Genomic DNA, 15,427 nt, shown 5'->3' with positions numbered 1-15,427 from the left:
TGCTGTGCATGACTCATATCTACTTCCACGAATGTCTTTTCTTGCAAAATATAGTGGAAAGTACAGGGAACATAAAATCATATCTTCTACTAGCTTTGACACTCCAAAATAAATAGCCTACTTTTAAGCTACATGCACTGCTATATTTAGAAAATATACCTGCTGACACTTGGATTTCAGTAAATAAAATATTGAGAAAACTCTCAGTTTTGGAGCTGACACCACCAACTGCATGTGGATACCAAATAAATCAAACCCTTTGCAATGAGATTTTGCAGATCTTCAATTGTCATACCTTGTAATTTTAATTTCTGGTAAGTGAAGTATTAAAATCCTATGTTACTATAATTTCTGAGGCTTTTATAACCCAACTTTAAAGAAGAAATAGAAAAGACTCCATTTTTCTAGGTGTACATGTAGCTTAACCTTACTTATCAACATCACAAATTAGGTCACATATGTTACCTCATATTGACCAAAACGAGTTGAATCTAAAAGTTGAGATTTTTACTGTGATTCAGGTTCATGCAGGGCTTCCTTTGTGCAAATTTCAGAATTTTTCAAGAGGACCCATTTGAGATATTTAACCCTTAAAACTGTCAAAATTCCATGAACGGCCATGTTTGAGCCCATGCTGTAAAAAAGGGGTGCATTTCTAAGCACTGATATTTTATTTACAGACACCCTGCAGGTAGATCTACACATAAAAGAAAATTCAAGCCATAAACTAAATGCCTTCATTAAAAAAAATCGGGCTTAAAAATCCAAATTTTAAACTATTGTTAACCGAATTTCCACCATAATATTTATAAACACAGTCAAAAAAGTTTTGCATCACCCGAGAAGTGATGAAAAAAGCATCCGTAACATGCCGAAACCGACAATAAACGATGAAGCAGAGCTCATTGTGCGAAGTAACGCGGTCGACGTGCAATACCGATCACCACAGACTACTACTGGAGTCGGCAAGTGCATGAGTGTGTTCTAGCGTAGCTCCACGGTAGTCGGCGAAGGTTAGTTACGTGGTCCTTGTGTCCAGTTAGCAAAGGCAAGCGAGTGCAGCTGTGTGCAAGGCATGCCTAGACGTACGACAGTGCAGTTTGATCGGGCCAGGATCATCACGCTGCTGCAGACTGGCATGTCACAACAGGCTGTAGCTAGGGCTGTTGGAGTGGCGCAAAGCGATGTCTGTAAGACCTGGAGGCGGTATACAGACACAGGAACAATAGCAGATCGTCAACGGACAGGTTGTCCACGGGTCACAACACCAGCACATGACCACTATGTATGTGTCTCAGCTTGGCGACAGAATACCATGATGGCAAGGAACATCACTCATGCCCTCTAGGCAGCCTCTGGTGTCCATGTGTCAAACCAAACTGTCTGTAACAGACTCCGAGAAAGTGGTTTACATTCCAGAAGACCTCTCCTGCGCCAGTATCTATTGCCACGACATTGGCGTGACAGTGTACATTAGGCCCGTGCACATCGAAATCGGGGACCTGGTCATTGAGCTCATGTGCTCTTCACCGATGAATGTAGGCTCTGTCTAAGGCCATTTTCACGAAGAGGACGGGTGTGGCGAGGCCCTGGACTGCAGGATCAGCTTCGTGGTGTCCAAGGGGTCCATCCATACCAAGGAGGAGGAATCATTGTGTGGGCAGGGATCATGCTCTGACATAGAACATGCCTAATTCCAATTACAGGGACACAAACAGCTGTTCGTTATGTCAGGGACATTCTCCAGACGACTGTGGAACAATTTCATCAGGAAATTGGTGACGAATTTGTCTTGGTGGATGACAATGCCTGTCCACACCGCGCACAGATGGTACACGATTATCTGCAGGTGGCAAATATCCCTCGCATGCTCTGGCCAGCGCAAAGTCCCGATATAAATGGCATCAAACATGCATGGGCAATCCTAAAAAATGCCATTGCCATTGCAAACCGTCCTGTGGCTCCCACCAATCTTCATGAAGTTCTTCTTGCGGCACAGGATGAATGGGATCGCTTACCGCAAGATCACCTTGATCGTCTCATCCTCAGTATGCCACAGCATGTTCAGAACCTTCTTGCAGCCAGGGGAGGACACATCAGGTGGTAGACAATGCTTCTGGTGGATCCGCTATGATGAACAGTCTCCTTGTGACAGTTCTTTGTTTTTTCGCCTCGATAATGAATTGTGCCATTTTCGTTTTAAACACATTTCTGAGAAAATTGTAAGTTTTTTGTTCCCTTTTCATTCAACATGTCTTGTTCTTCATCTTTTCTTTTGTATTCCCACTGTCACTGTCAATAAATCTTGTGCTTCATATATCTTTTGTCATTTTCCATCCTGATGCAAAACTTTTTTGACTGTGTTTACTTAGGAAATTTTGTTAAGCAAAACATACTTGAATATCACAGAAGGTATGCTTTATTACCTACAAAATGAAATTTGTTTCAGGACTCTAGCTCTAATGTTTTTTGAGATATTAAGGTTTCCATAAACTGCTACATGAGGAAAAGAAGCCCTGCGCCATGTTGGAAAAATGACTGCCCCAGGAGAACTAAAGACAATATTTCTTTTTGAACATTGGTTTTGATATCTAGAAACATGTACAAATGTATGTACTCCCTCTGTCCCATAATTATAGTCTGGTATGCTAAAATGGTAACTTTTAATTTATGTTCTTTTGGATACTTGATCGGCCAATTTGTACTGATCCTTGAGTAATAACGTTGTATGACTCATTCCCGTGTTTCATTTTCTTCTTCTGTATACACAAATGTCACAGTTTGAATATTGGACAAATATTTTGGGACAACAATCAAAAGTGTACCGGACAATAATTATGGGACAGAGGGAGTACTAAAAATGAAATTTTTCTAATCTGGTCATGCAACCACCATTGGGTGGTTTGGTATGGAATGACCCATTATGTAATGCAATATAAGTTAGCTGATGTGAGAAAATGTAAATTATGTGTTGTTCAATTTTCTGATAGTAGTTCTCATCAGTGGCGTACGCAAGGGGGGGGGGGTTACCGGGTTTAAACCCCCCCTTGAGCTTTTGAAATATTATGGAAAATGCTGTAGAAAAAAATAAAAATGGCTAATTTATCACAGTCAAAGATCTGCGACAGTAATAATAATAATAATAATAATAATAATAATAATTTGAATTATTATTCCCATGCAGCATGAAGAAAAACGCAACATTCCAAACACAATCTAAGCAGCCGCAAAGTTCAATTTTGCAATTTGTTTTTTAAAAAGTCGCGCAGTGACTCTCGCGAAAATTGTGAAAATTCCTTGCTTCGTCCTTATTGCAAACGTTCTTCCCGGTACTGATTTCACATCCCCTTGTGAACTCTCAAGTGATGCTGAGTCTACATCCACATCATTAAATAATGTTGAAGAAGTGCTTTGTGAATCACCTAGAAGTGATAAATGTGTTGGAATGTCTATAAACTTACTTTTCAACCAAAACATAGACTCAGTGGAATTTAGCAACATGTATTCTCGCGCTTCATCATCATCCTGGGCTAGTTCCATAGGTAAAGGTAATGTAAATTCCCCGTGCCATGAAGGCACACGTAGTGGTGTGGTGGGTCCCAAAGATTCTCGATCTCGAACTATTTTGCAGGTGATGTGATCAGCACCATGCTCCGGCAGCCTTCATCCCCCCAGGGTTGCTCTCAGGTACCCATTGCTATGAGGCTGGGTGCGGAGACAAGGCTGGATAAATTCCAACCAATTCCGGGAATCGAACCCGGATATCCCACGAAGTTGTCATACTAGACCAGCGCGGCTCCTTGGATGAGTTTCATATTTCGATTATTTCAATAAATTTAATATATTTGCTTGTGTTTATGGATTTTCTTCACACTTAAAATGTCTCACTTATCATATACAAATAACCGTTGACTAGAGAATTATTTTGTAACAAAGAAACAAAAGAAATGTAATTTTGTTCTATTTCTTTCATAAATAGCAGCTGCATTAGTAGTAATTATTAGTAGTAATTAAACTAATTAATTAATTAATTACAATAATTATTAATTATTTTTTTATTATTAATAATTAAAGTATAATAAAATAATGGTAATGTGAATTTGTAGAAAGTTTTCGAAATAACACCCCCCTTGATGAAATCCTGCGTACGCTACTGGTTCTCATCATATGCACTGTGTGATAATTCACTCCCTGGTTCTTGAAAAAGTTTAAATAAACCACTATGGATTTTCAAGTAAAGAACACTGTATTTCTATCCATATTAAAGCTAGGGTAGAGCCAATACAAATGCATTCGTTACCAGTGGTATCGGTTGAATTTTTTTCACCAATACCATCAGATAGCAATGGGTTTGAGTGGCTAGAAGAGTGGCCAAGAGCAACAACTCTTCTCAACATTTGTCCTTTTCAAAGGTTGTAGTGAAGCAGTGTAATTGGTTTTTTCTGCTGCCAATAAAGCCTGGTACGAATTATAGCAGTGTTCTCACTACTTTTTATTCAACCTATGTACATTGCCAGCAATAATAAATTTTTACTTTGGTTTTCAGAGTGATAAAGAATTGGAATTGAAAAGTATCACATATTTTATATTGGTGCATAAATTGCAATGAACATGCAAAATTTCCATCATGTTTGTAAATTTAAGAATTGCATAGTTGCTAAAAGTTGTGAACTAAAAGATTGCGATAGACTCCAGCTAGAAATTAGAGTTACATTTGTGACTTAAAGCTCCTTATTTTTTTAACTTTGCAACTGCTAAATTTAAATGTAGAGAGCTGATGTACTCACTTCTCTGTGAAACTGTTTTTTGTTATTGTTCTATTAATTTTGAAACTTGCTGCACTGTTTCTTGGCATCCTTCTGTTGCTTTGATGTGTCACATTCCGCAAGGTGTGCTGTTGTCTCTCCTCTTCCAGCACTTGCATCATCTGCTGTTCCTTGGTGTTAAGTGCTGTAGTAGGGTGATCCATAAATGGTGTGCTTGTCCACAGTTGGTGCTTAATTTGTGTGGGAAGTGCATGATGGCATGTGTTTTCTTCGATTTTAGTGTATATGAGAGAATGCACTGTGTGTCTGACATGTACTTTTTTCATTCTTTTTGTTATTGTATCTGGGTTGGGCTTTTTTTTATCTGTTAGGTACTGTTGGATTCCTTCATTGATGTGTCCAACAGCATCTGCTATATGGTAACAGATTAATGTACTGAAAGGAACAACAAGTTCGCAAGAGGTTGGTGGCAGTGGCTACCAAAATTAGTAAATCACACATACATCCAAATCATGGGTGAGTGAGTACTTCCTTTTCAGTATATTAGTAACATTTGTTGATGTTCAATAAATTGAAGGCCATTGAAGTAATCAGCATGCAGGCACATGAATTGCATCCAAATTCTACACCATTGACACACAATCACACTGTTGTATTACAATAACAACTATCTTCCTTGTGTAGTTTTTCATCAATGTAACATTACTATTTTATACAAATCAATTTTGGATTTTCTTGGTTGTCTCTACTTAAAGGGGCTGGCCCCCATGGCAGAGTGGTTGGCGTATCGTGCTTTGATGCCAGGGGTCCTGGGTTCGAATCCCAGCCTCTTCATGGATGTTTGTTGTGCATGTCCATTCAACAATTTCATCATATCATCACTCATCCCCATCTTCGCAAATTAGCCAAAAGTGGCACAAAAGGCGAAGTAAAATAAAGCAAATCAGATCAAATCTACTTAAAGGGATTTTTTTTTACCAGATATTACACTTATTTATGTTTGAATAGCTGATCCTTAACCCATCCGCATACCATTTAAATGCCAAATTTTTTGCCATGAAATACCATTTAAATTTGGCTATCTCCCATGAAGGTTGCACAGCAAGACAAGACGTCAAATATTGTGGAAACTATCCAAGCAATCTATGTGAAAATTTTATATATTGAAGTGGAAGTATAGTAATAAGTATGCACATATGCAGTTTACTTGAAAGATAATTAGAAACTCGCCTAATAATTTTGATCACACACATCTTTGCATTTCATTCCTAAACCTTTTATTGTTTTCCTGCCACAGCCACCTCTTCCTCACTTTCACTACATTCTTCAATTTCACTAACACAAAATGAACCCCCGTGTTCATCTCCACTTCCAAAATCCACATTTTCCTCTTCATCACTATTGAAAAGCAACTTTTCAATCGCAGAATCTTCTACAACATTCTTACGCAACATGTTTGCAAGACGTAACAAATGAAGGTTTGTTTACATGAGAAATTACTGAACGAAACACGCTTGAAATGGTATGAAAAACTTAGCAGCACAAACATACACGTCATAGATTCGAAAGATCATACAACCTCTTCCATCTATTGAATGAAAAAGAAACTACATGATGGAAATCGGGAACCCGTCGATTCGACGACTAGGTACGGCCAGCGAACGTCCAGACAGGTCGTCGATTCAAGGACTAGGTAAGCGGATGGGTTAAATGAAAAAAATCTGTATTGGTCAGTGGCATTGTGTGGAGAATATCTGTGGGTGTTCACAACCAGTCTAAATACACACGCCAAATTTGCCCCCACCCCCATGCAACACACACACAGACAAATTAATTATTGATCACCATGATAGAGGAGAAAACTGGAGATGCAAGTGAAATTGATTAATTTTGAAATGTTATTGAAGAATTAAAGCTGGACTCTTGGTTTTGCAGTAACATAACCCGTGGCACAACAGCCCATTGAGGCCCTACCTACTGACTGCCGGCCTCACGCCCACCTGATTCCACTCACTCCCACCCTGCCAAGGTGGAAGATCCAACCAATGCCATCCAACTTGTGGTCAGCAAGATGAACCCCCAGTCATTGTTGTAGGTTTCCATGACCGAGTTACGCTACTCATTCATAGCTCCCCAATTTCCTCATGATGGTGGGTGGCTACCAGTCTCTTACACAGGCCAAAATCTCAGAGGAAAGTTGTTACACTCCCCCCAGGAGACATGAACCTACACGTGTCCCATAGCCGAATCTCAAAGCATGATGCTTTAGACCGCACAACCATGGTGCAAGACTTACAGTAACATACAACACTAATAACTAGATAACTTGACTATCTTGGTATTGGTGTAATGTTACGGAGGACAAAAATAATAAGCAAATGTAATCAATATTAAGAGCTTAAACTTTTGAATCCAACTTGACACTAGTTTTCTGTACCCTCCTCCCCCTGCAAGTAAAATGTTGGTGGGGGGGGGGGCTTAGTGAAAAAATCTCAAGAATACTGTACATATAGTCTCATAGCCAGAATTTTATTTCTGGGGGCTCATCCCTTATCAGCAGCTACCATTGAAAAGCGAAAGAGTGTGGAGGGAGGTAGAAGCCTTAAAGATAAATTTTTCAGCATATTGGAACTTATTATTTAAAATGTTTAATCCTGCTAAGGAAGTAAAATTAATTACCACTATACACTATTTAAATTCGATATTTGTAGGCTACATGCCTGCGTATATACCATGGATGATGCCAGAGGGATTGAGTGACATACAATGGTTAGCTGGTCCCCATCCCCATGCACAGTTGTTTGACAAATTAACTTTTATCCCAAATACCCTGCATTCCATTATTTTTTCGTGTTGACTTGCATGTCAGTGTACTAGGTTGGAGAAACCAAATCAGAATGGTCTGAGTCTCTGACAAATAACTGGAAGAGGAAATTGGAAATATTTTTTATTACTTTGCAGCCAGTATTCTTTCTTTGAGGAAGGGGATGATGCTTCATGCTGCGAAGTACATGTGCATTAAGTGCATGATCTTTTGTATTTTTTGCTTCATAATTTAAAATAACAATTAGTTGTACATGTTTATGTATAAACATACGCAACTGTTAAAAAAGAAGTTTTTGGAGGATAGCAAAGCTCCTCTTTTGGACTTTGAGGTATGTGGGGCTTCAGCTCGAAATGTCTTTGCTAGCTCCAAATGCCATTGCTTTAGCTCAACCAGCCACCGATTCAGTGGAATAGTAGCTCACATTTGCCAATTAATACTATACTAATTGTGATTAATATCTAATATCTTCAAGAAAACTTAGTACTTCAACCCTCAAAACTGAACTGGACATCTGGATGTCAGTGTTGACTCAATATCACAAGGCCTATTGGAATCTGTTACAAAGAAATAGTCGTTCACTCCTGTCTTGAAATATTGGCAATGAAGTGGTGATGGGACTCTTTTCACTGAAAATGTGTCACTTAATGAAAAGCATATTGGAAGGACTTGATCCCCAAAAGATTGTTGCAACATGGACATGGTGTTTACTTTTAATATTAGTGGACCTCAATGTTATTCATCACAATTGTAACGATGTCTTTTCTTGTGATATACCACCAAACATAAATTTCTTAGACTTTTTCATGGAACAAGACCTCTTTATACATGTAATCATCAATGCTGAAAGTGTGTGTGTGTGGAGGGAACAAAGGGGGATACTATCACCTACTTAAGGAAATTTGCATGAAGCACTCCCCCCTCCCCCAATTTGGATAATTTTCGTAAGGATTCTCCACCTTCTTGCTATCCCTTAACTTGACCAAGCATACTTCTAGCTAGGAATTTCAGCTTCAAGTATTGTAGATTGTAAAATCACAAATCATAACACACTGGGAAAGACTAACTGGTTCAACAGAAATGTCCACAAAATTTCAATATGGAAGATGTATAAAATTAACAAAATCCTCCAAAATAATGGGGACATTTATTTTGTACAGCCGAAGAGTTTGTACAGGCCCTTAGGGCAAGGGGACACTTTACTCCTGGACCCCACCTCCAACTGAATTATTTGGCCCCTTCAGTGTTTAAGAATTAATGGAAAAGTAACTACCTTGTCATGGTACAGATAAAAAGAAGAGAGAGAAGAACCTGTGAGGCCTCTTTAGATGAAAGCATTTTCCTTAGTATTTTCTTAACATTTATGCCATGACTGAAATGACTGTGTAAAGTGAAAAAACTTGTGTTCTCAAGGTTAGAATCTGTGCTATTTCTGTACCATTTTTCATATCACAACCTATCACAAGCAAGCTTGTGACAAGTGCAGATGCAATGGCAGCTGAGTGTGATGTAAACAACATATCACTCAGAACCATACTGGCTCACCAGGACACCGGGCAAAATCCCAGTGCACCCTCTCGGTGTCCTTCTGAAAATGCACATTTGGTGTCCTTTTTCTCCAACTGCTCACAATTGGGCACCCTGTTGAGGCAATTTGCCACTGCCCTCTTGGCAGTCTCAGTCCAGCCCTGGTATAACTTCATATTTGTAAAAGCTGATAACTATTCAACTGAAAGGATAACGTTCCCTATAAAAAGATTTTAGGTTCAAAGCAATGGCGCTGCTTAAATACATGCTTTATAACACATGCAGTACACATATGGAAGAATATTTTAGTTGTTTCAATTGTAAACACCATGCACTCACCATAGATGATGTAACTCAACATATCTTTCATGCTGTATATACAGTGTTATTACAAATTATCTTTCCGATTACAAACTTGAATAACTCACATTTAATAACACTCAGATACACGAAAGTTGTATAAATGGAAAGGGAAACTCAAAAAGTTTTAGTGGTTGGTACAACTGTTGCATAGTTATTGATTTCGTCGCTAGGGGAATAGGAGAGAAAATGGTTGCCAACGAAGACAGGAAGGCTTTTTGTGTGCTGGATTTTCATGTCTGCCAGTCTGTTGTCACTGTGCAATGTAATTTTAGAAGGAAGTTTGGTGAAGATGCATCCAGTGGTTCCAGTATCTGTAAGTGGTATTCTGACTTTAAAGCAAGGGGATGCATCTGCAAACGAAAGTCAACCGGCCGTCACCAGTAAGCGAGGCAACTGTGGAGCGTGTGAGAGAGAGAGTCATATGAAGTCCACAGAAATCCACCACCACAGCCAGCAGAGAGGTGTGACAGGGAGGTCACATTGAGCACATGTGATGTGATGTTGTGAACCAAATGTAATACAAAACTTTTGGGAGTTTCCCTTTCCATTGATACCACTTTCATATCTGAGTGTTGCTGGCCCTCATGGCAGATCACATCACGCTATGATGCCAGGGGTCCCGGGTTCGAATCCTGGTCTGGGCATGGAAATTTTTTGTGATTGTCCTTTCATCAATTACATGATATAATCACTGATCCCCATCTTCGCAAATTAGCAAAAAGTGGCACTAAAAGCGAAGTAAAATAAAGCAAGTCAATCAATCAATCAATCATATCTGAGTGTTATTAAATGTGAGTTATTAAACTTTGTAATCTGAAAGATCATTTGTAATAACCCTGTATTATACATTGTAATTGCAAAAGCTAACCGAAATCATGTAAAGTACTATCTGCTACAAGATTTTTGGAAGTAAATATTTTTTTAAGTGACACTACATGTTGAATTTCTGGGGTTTTATATAAAATTTCAGGAGCAGAGAGAGAATATTGTGGGGCCCCGGATGCAGCTGTTATGCCACTGCTCCCCAGTAACATACTAATAACTGTCACTTTGTAATCAAAGAAGTTCTTGGTTCAATGTCTGGTGATGGCACATTACCCAGTGGTTTGGATCACACTTTACACTGTGGGCCAAGTCCCTATTTGCCTACATGTGCATAAAGTAGATTTCAAACAAGCTTTGACAAACTTTTTGATCTAGCAATTGTCAGTAGTTATGTGACAATAATTATAAAAAGATATTAACTGCAGTGCAATGATTCATTTTGGATTGATGAGGAGACACTTTTATAAACTGTAGCACCATTTGAGTGTTTGTGCATAGCTTGCTTCATTATCTGAAAAGTTGAAAGCAACGCACTTGAAATTAGGGATCACCAAATATATCCAGATATCCAAGGAAAGAGGTTTATAATAATCTTTTCACATATTTTCAAGTAGAATTTGCTAAAAAAGCTCTTGATATACTTTATTTTAAATTTTGCCCTCCTTATGTCATGATCATGTTCAACATTCTAGGTTTTGTTTGTACTGCAGTAAACATTCAAATCCAAACCCACAACAAACCAGACCTTTCTACCGAAGATATTTGTATCTATGGTAACAAATTCAAACAGCTATATCTGATTAAAAACCACGCCTCCATCAGTGGTGATGTTCGATGTGGTGGCCATGAGTATGAGCTATCACACTGCATCACAGTTTCCACTGCAGCAAGTTTGTGTGAAGTACAGTGATATCCAGTTTATTCCACACCTCGTGGCAGGCTTTGCAGATACTGTTCACTGTTTGCAGTCATCTGCATCCAAGGGCTCTTTTCAATAACTGAAATGCACATAAATCCATTGACAATGCATCAGGTGATTTAACAGGGATGTCACTGTAAGGAATGGAATGTGTTCCCGTTTCTTTCTCCATATCCTCCAAGAATTTGTGGGTTGAAGCAGACGTATGGCTTGAAGCCTTATCGTGATGCAGCCAAACCTTAGTGGAATATGCACCACTGAGAGCTGGAATTTCTGTGTGAAAAATTGGGGTCAGGACGTGAGTCTGATAATAGACAGAGTTGACTTTCGCATTTGCAGCTACCTGGCGAATGGTTAACTTGTCGTTGTAGCTGTATCTTGTGATGACCATGGAACACTTTTGGAGACTTTCCTTCATCTCCCAATACCATCTTGCAAACCCTTTTTCAGCCCGTGGTTGTTAATATATTGCCCAGGGTTTGTTGCAGTCACTTAGACATATGCCTCATCTAATGTAACAAAAACATCCACTTTTCACCAGCCAGGTGGTGTTCATACAGCTTTTGGCTGTTCGTGGCACGTTGTGCAATGTGCCAGGGCAGCTGCTTATGAACTCAGCGTTAATGCTGCCTATTCAGGTTGAAATCTTGGTTGATAATAGTGTTGACAGTTGTCAGGAAGATCTTGAGTTGCACTACATTGGCTCTCTGCATTGTTGGATTTGGGTCAGAGACTAGGTAGGGCCTTCATCTTCTGAATGATATCCAGGGTCCGGCTGGTGGCTGGTTGTGGACGTGCAGGTTTCTTACCCTCTGGAATCAGTCCTCTCCTGGGCTTACCTTGTTTGTGCAGCACGCATGAGATGCCTTTCTTGGAGATGGTGAAACCACATCTCTTACATTGCTTGATAATCTCCCAATGCAAGTATTTTGTATCGGAAAGTGTGGTGATGTACCTTTTTCAGAATGGTTCAATTTTCAGCTCAATTCTACGTGCATGGCACTTTAATACTCTGCTGTAAACTCTGTATGTATCACTCACACTGCTGCAGTTTGCGTTGCTTCTGTACATTTACATGTGGTGCTACCACTACCTTCATAACTTGTTACCATAGATCGTGAACAACATTCTCCATTTACCAGTGCATGTGATGCTTTATTTGCAATTTAAATAAATTATTTCTTGCCAGCAGACCCACTAACTAATTTAATTGTGAGCTATCACCATGTTAGAACAGTTCAAGGGAAGTATTTTGGATCAATATTTAGATGCTGCAAATTCTCGGCAACATCCTGTGTCTGGCAAATACACAGTGATGCACACAGGTGAGAGATCTTGTCACCAAGTTACGGCATCAGTTTCCACGTGTCAAGCAAATTTTATGCTCTGATGACTCACTTTTTACATTGTAGTGAATGTATGAATGAGCATGGAGAGACTTTTTCCATATGCATGATGTATGTCTGTTTTGATCAAGTAAACACACATTTATCATGGATGATATTGACATCTGCTTGCAGTCAAGAAGGTCCAGACTACTTGAGATGTACCCAGTGAAAAATATTATGAAAGTGTAGAGGGGGCTGAAATGTGCAGCTTGCAGTAGCCGAAGGAGTTAGTGACCAAAAATTTCACAAAATGTATTGCAAAGGAATGTCACTGTAATCTAAAGATATTAGGCAAAAACAGTAAAGAACTTCAAAATTATTATGAAAGTGCAAGCAATGATTGCATTGTATCTTTTGCTGCTTGCTTTCCCTCAATACAAAGTAGAGACCATGTTTCATTGACAGTTTTGTAACTTTTGACCAAGAAGACTTTTCACTAGGTTCACAGCACCTGGTGTGTTCTGCTTACCTGTTAGTTTCAGCAGCTTCCTCAGTGGAGCTAAGAAGTGTAACGTTCTACTCTGTCATTCATTTGGAAACATGCAGGAAGTCCGGGAGCTGATGATGTTAACAATAGCATGCACAAGAGTTTTTGGTTTTAAGCTTTTGGTCAGAGGTTATGGACCGGTTCAAGGCTCTTATTCAACCTCAATGCCGATTTTTTAAGTTTCGGCATAAGACAATCAAACAAGTTTAGGAGTAACAAATTATGTATAATATTGTGCTTGAGGTTGTTTTTCAAATGTGCACTTTTAAATCTAACTACGCCACTACACTACTACTACCTACTGCACCATCACCAGTCATATTTTATGCATATCGTATCTTGCAATAATGTTGCAGGTGAAATTACAGAACAGTCCTGAAGTATCATTAAACTGAGTTTATTTTATTTTCTCAATGTAGGTTTTCAACAAGAATAAACATGTAACAATACAACAAGGTATCCATAGTGGTTGATTCTGATAAATATTTTAAATGATGCGCAACGTTTGTACATTTAACAGCAATATTGTTATTTTAATGAATGCCCTCATAATTTATTAACTGTATTCTAAACTAAACTACATGGCGCAACAGCCCTTGAAGTGCCAGGGCCTGCCAGAGCGGCTTTTCATTGGGTGATGCGTGGTCAGTGCATCGGATCCCATCACCACTGTTTTTCTGACTTTCATGACCGGAGCCCACTACTTCTTGAAGTAGCTTCCCAATTGTCCTCACGATGCTGGGTCAATGCTGAAATTTAGGGGGCACCCACCAGGAATCGAATCTGAAACCGCTTGCACCAAAGGCAAGAGTGCTAACCACTTGGCTATGTGTGAGCCTTATTAACTGTATTCACTTTTGGATATTTGTGTTTCTCAATCACAACAATTAATAATGTCAACATTAATCAACCCAGTTAGTTTCCTCCTCCTGTGACGTAAATCTCATATAATGGAAATAAACTAGATTCTCAGTGAAGTTCTCTCTCTTGGCTTCATGTAGAAAATCTATCAGGGGCTATGGTGTAACCAGTGTTTCTTTCAGAAAATTTGCTGCAGGAGGGCGTTGTGAATCTCATCTGTGACATACAACATATGTGTGTTTAACATTGAGAATTACCAGTGGTCATTCGTGGTTTGTCAATGAATTTGATGCTGAGCGTTACAGGTGGGAAATGACGTACAGTAACAAAAATAAAGTAGAATGCAGTGACCTAAGTATACTTAATAATTCAATGTGGAAAGACATAGATTTTTCTTTTTATTTGTGTCTGTTTCTTTTTAATAGTGTTGTCTAACAGTTACAAATATTATATTGTCAATTAGCATTACAATAGTAAATAGTAAATTATCCCCTACTTTTACATTTAATCATCCAGAACAAATTCCACAATGGTGAACCAGGAAAAATATTACAATTATTAAACTCAATAGAACACATCATGCAAAGCTTAAGATGGCATGAAGAATTTACAACAATCTTATCCTGCAGCAAACTTTCTTCGTGGCATATAAATCCACTATTTTGTCCAGAAAATCATCAGTTGGAATCTTAGGTCCCTCGATGCTTATTATCATGCAATGCATTAAAGTTCCTGGTAGCATTCTACTTCTTGTCCTAGTTAGTATCCTATTCATAGCACTAAAAGACCTTTCTATGCCTGCTGTCATTACAGGAATGGTTTGAAGGACTTCACAGAGTTTCTTTCAACTCGCAATATCTCATGTCAGCTTTTCAACAATGGATTGTCAGCTTCTGTATATATTATTCCCTTATCAAGCATCGACTTGACAAAAAAACTGTAGGACTTGAGGTCAGCAAGAACGCCTTGTACCTTAAGCATGGGACAATTAGCACAAAACCTTTTGACTTCGGTGTCTTGCTAGTCTACAACTGACTGAAAGGTTTCAAATTGACTTGCAAATCTCATGGAATTAATAGATTGAACCTGTTTTCCATTTCTTCAATTACACTTTCCGTGTATTCTTTCATCCCACAGAAAGTTTTCCTAGCATCTTCATCAGCAACCAGGTGCGCTTCAGATCCGATATTCTTCCGTTCACTCCGAATAATTTTTGCAGATCACTGTTGATGTTTTCACACTGATTTTCAATATCCTGCAAATGCAATTTGGTTGAAGTAATTAGAGGGATGACTTTGGCCAGACTCAAATGCTTCTTTTGTAAAGCACTGAGGATTTCATTCATCACATTGCAAGTAATAATGAAACTTTCATTCGAGATGGGAGAGAGGAGATAATGCTAGTGCGGTTGCCAGTTTTATTCTGCTTCTTCTGTAAGATTGGACAAGTGTGGGCGTTGTTATTTAC

Source organism: Lepisma saccharinum, chromosome 2 (assembly GCF_977018435.1).
Source record: "Lepisma saccharinum chromosome 2, izLepSacc3.1, whole genome shotgun sequence".
Taxonomy (NCBI): Eukaryota; Metazoa; Arthropoda; class Insecta; order Zygentoma; family Lepismatidae; genus Lepisma; species Lepisma saccharinum.
The sequence above is the reverse complement of the archived record's forward strand: the minus strand, read 5'-3'. Positions refer to the sequence as shown.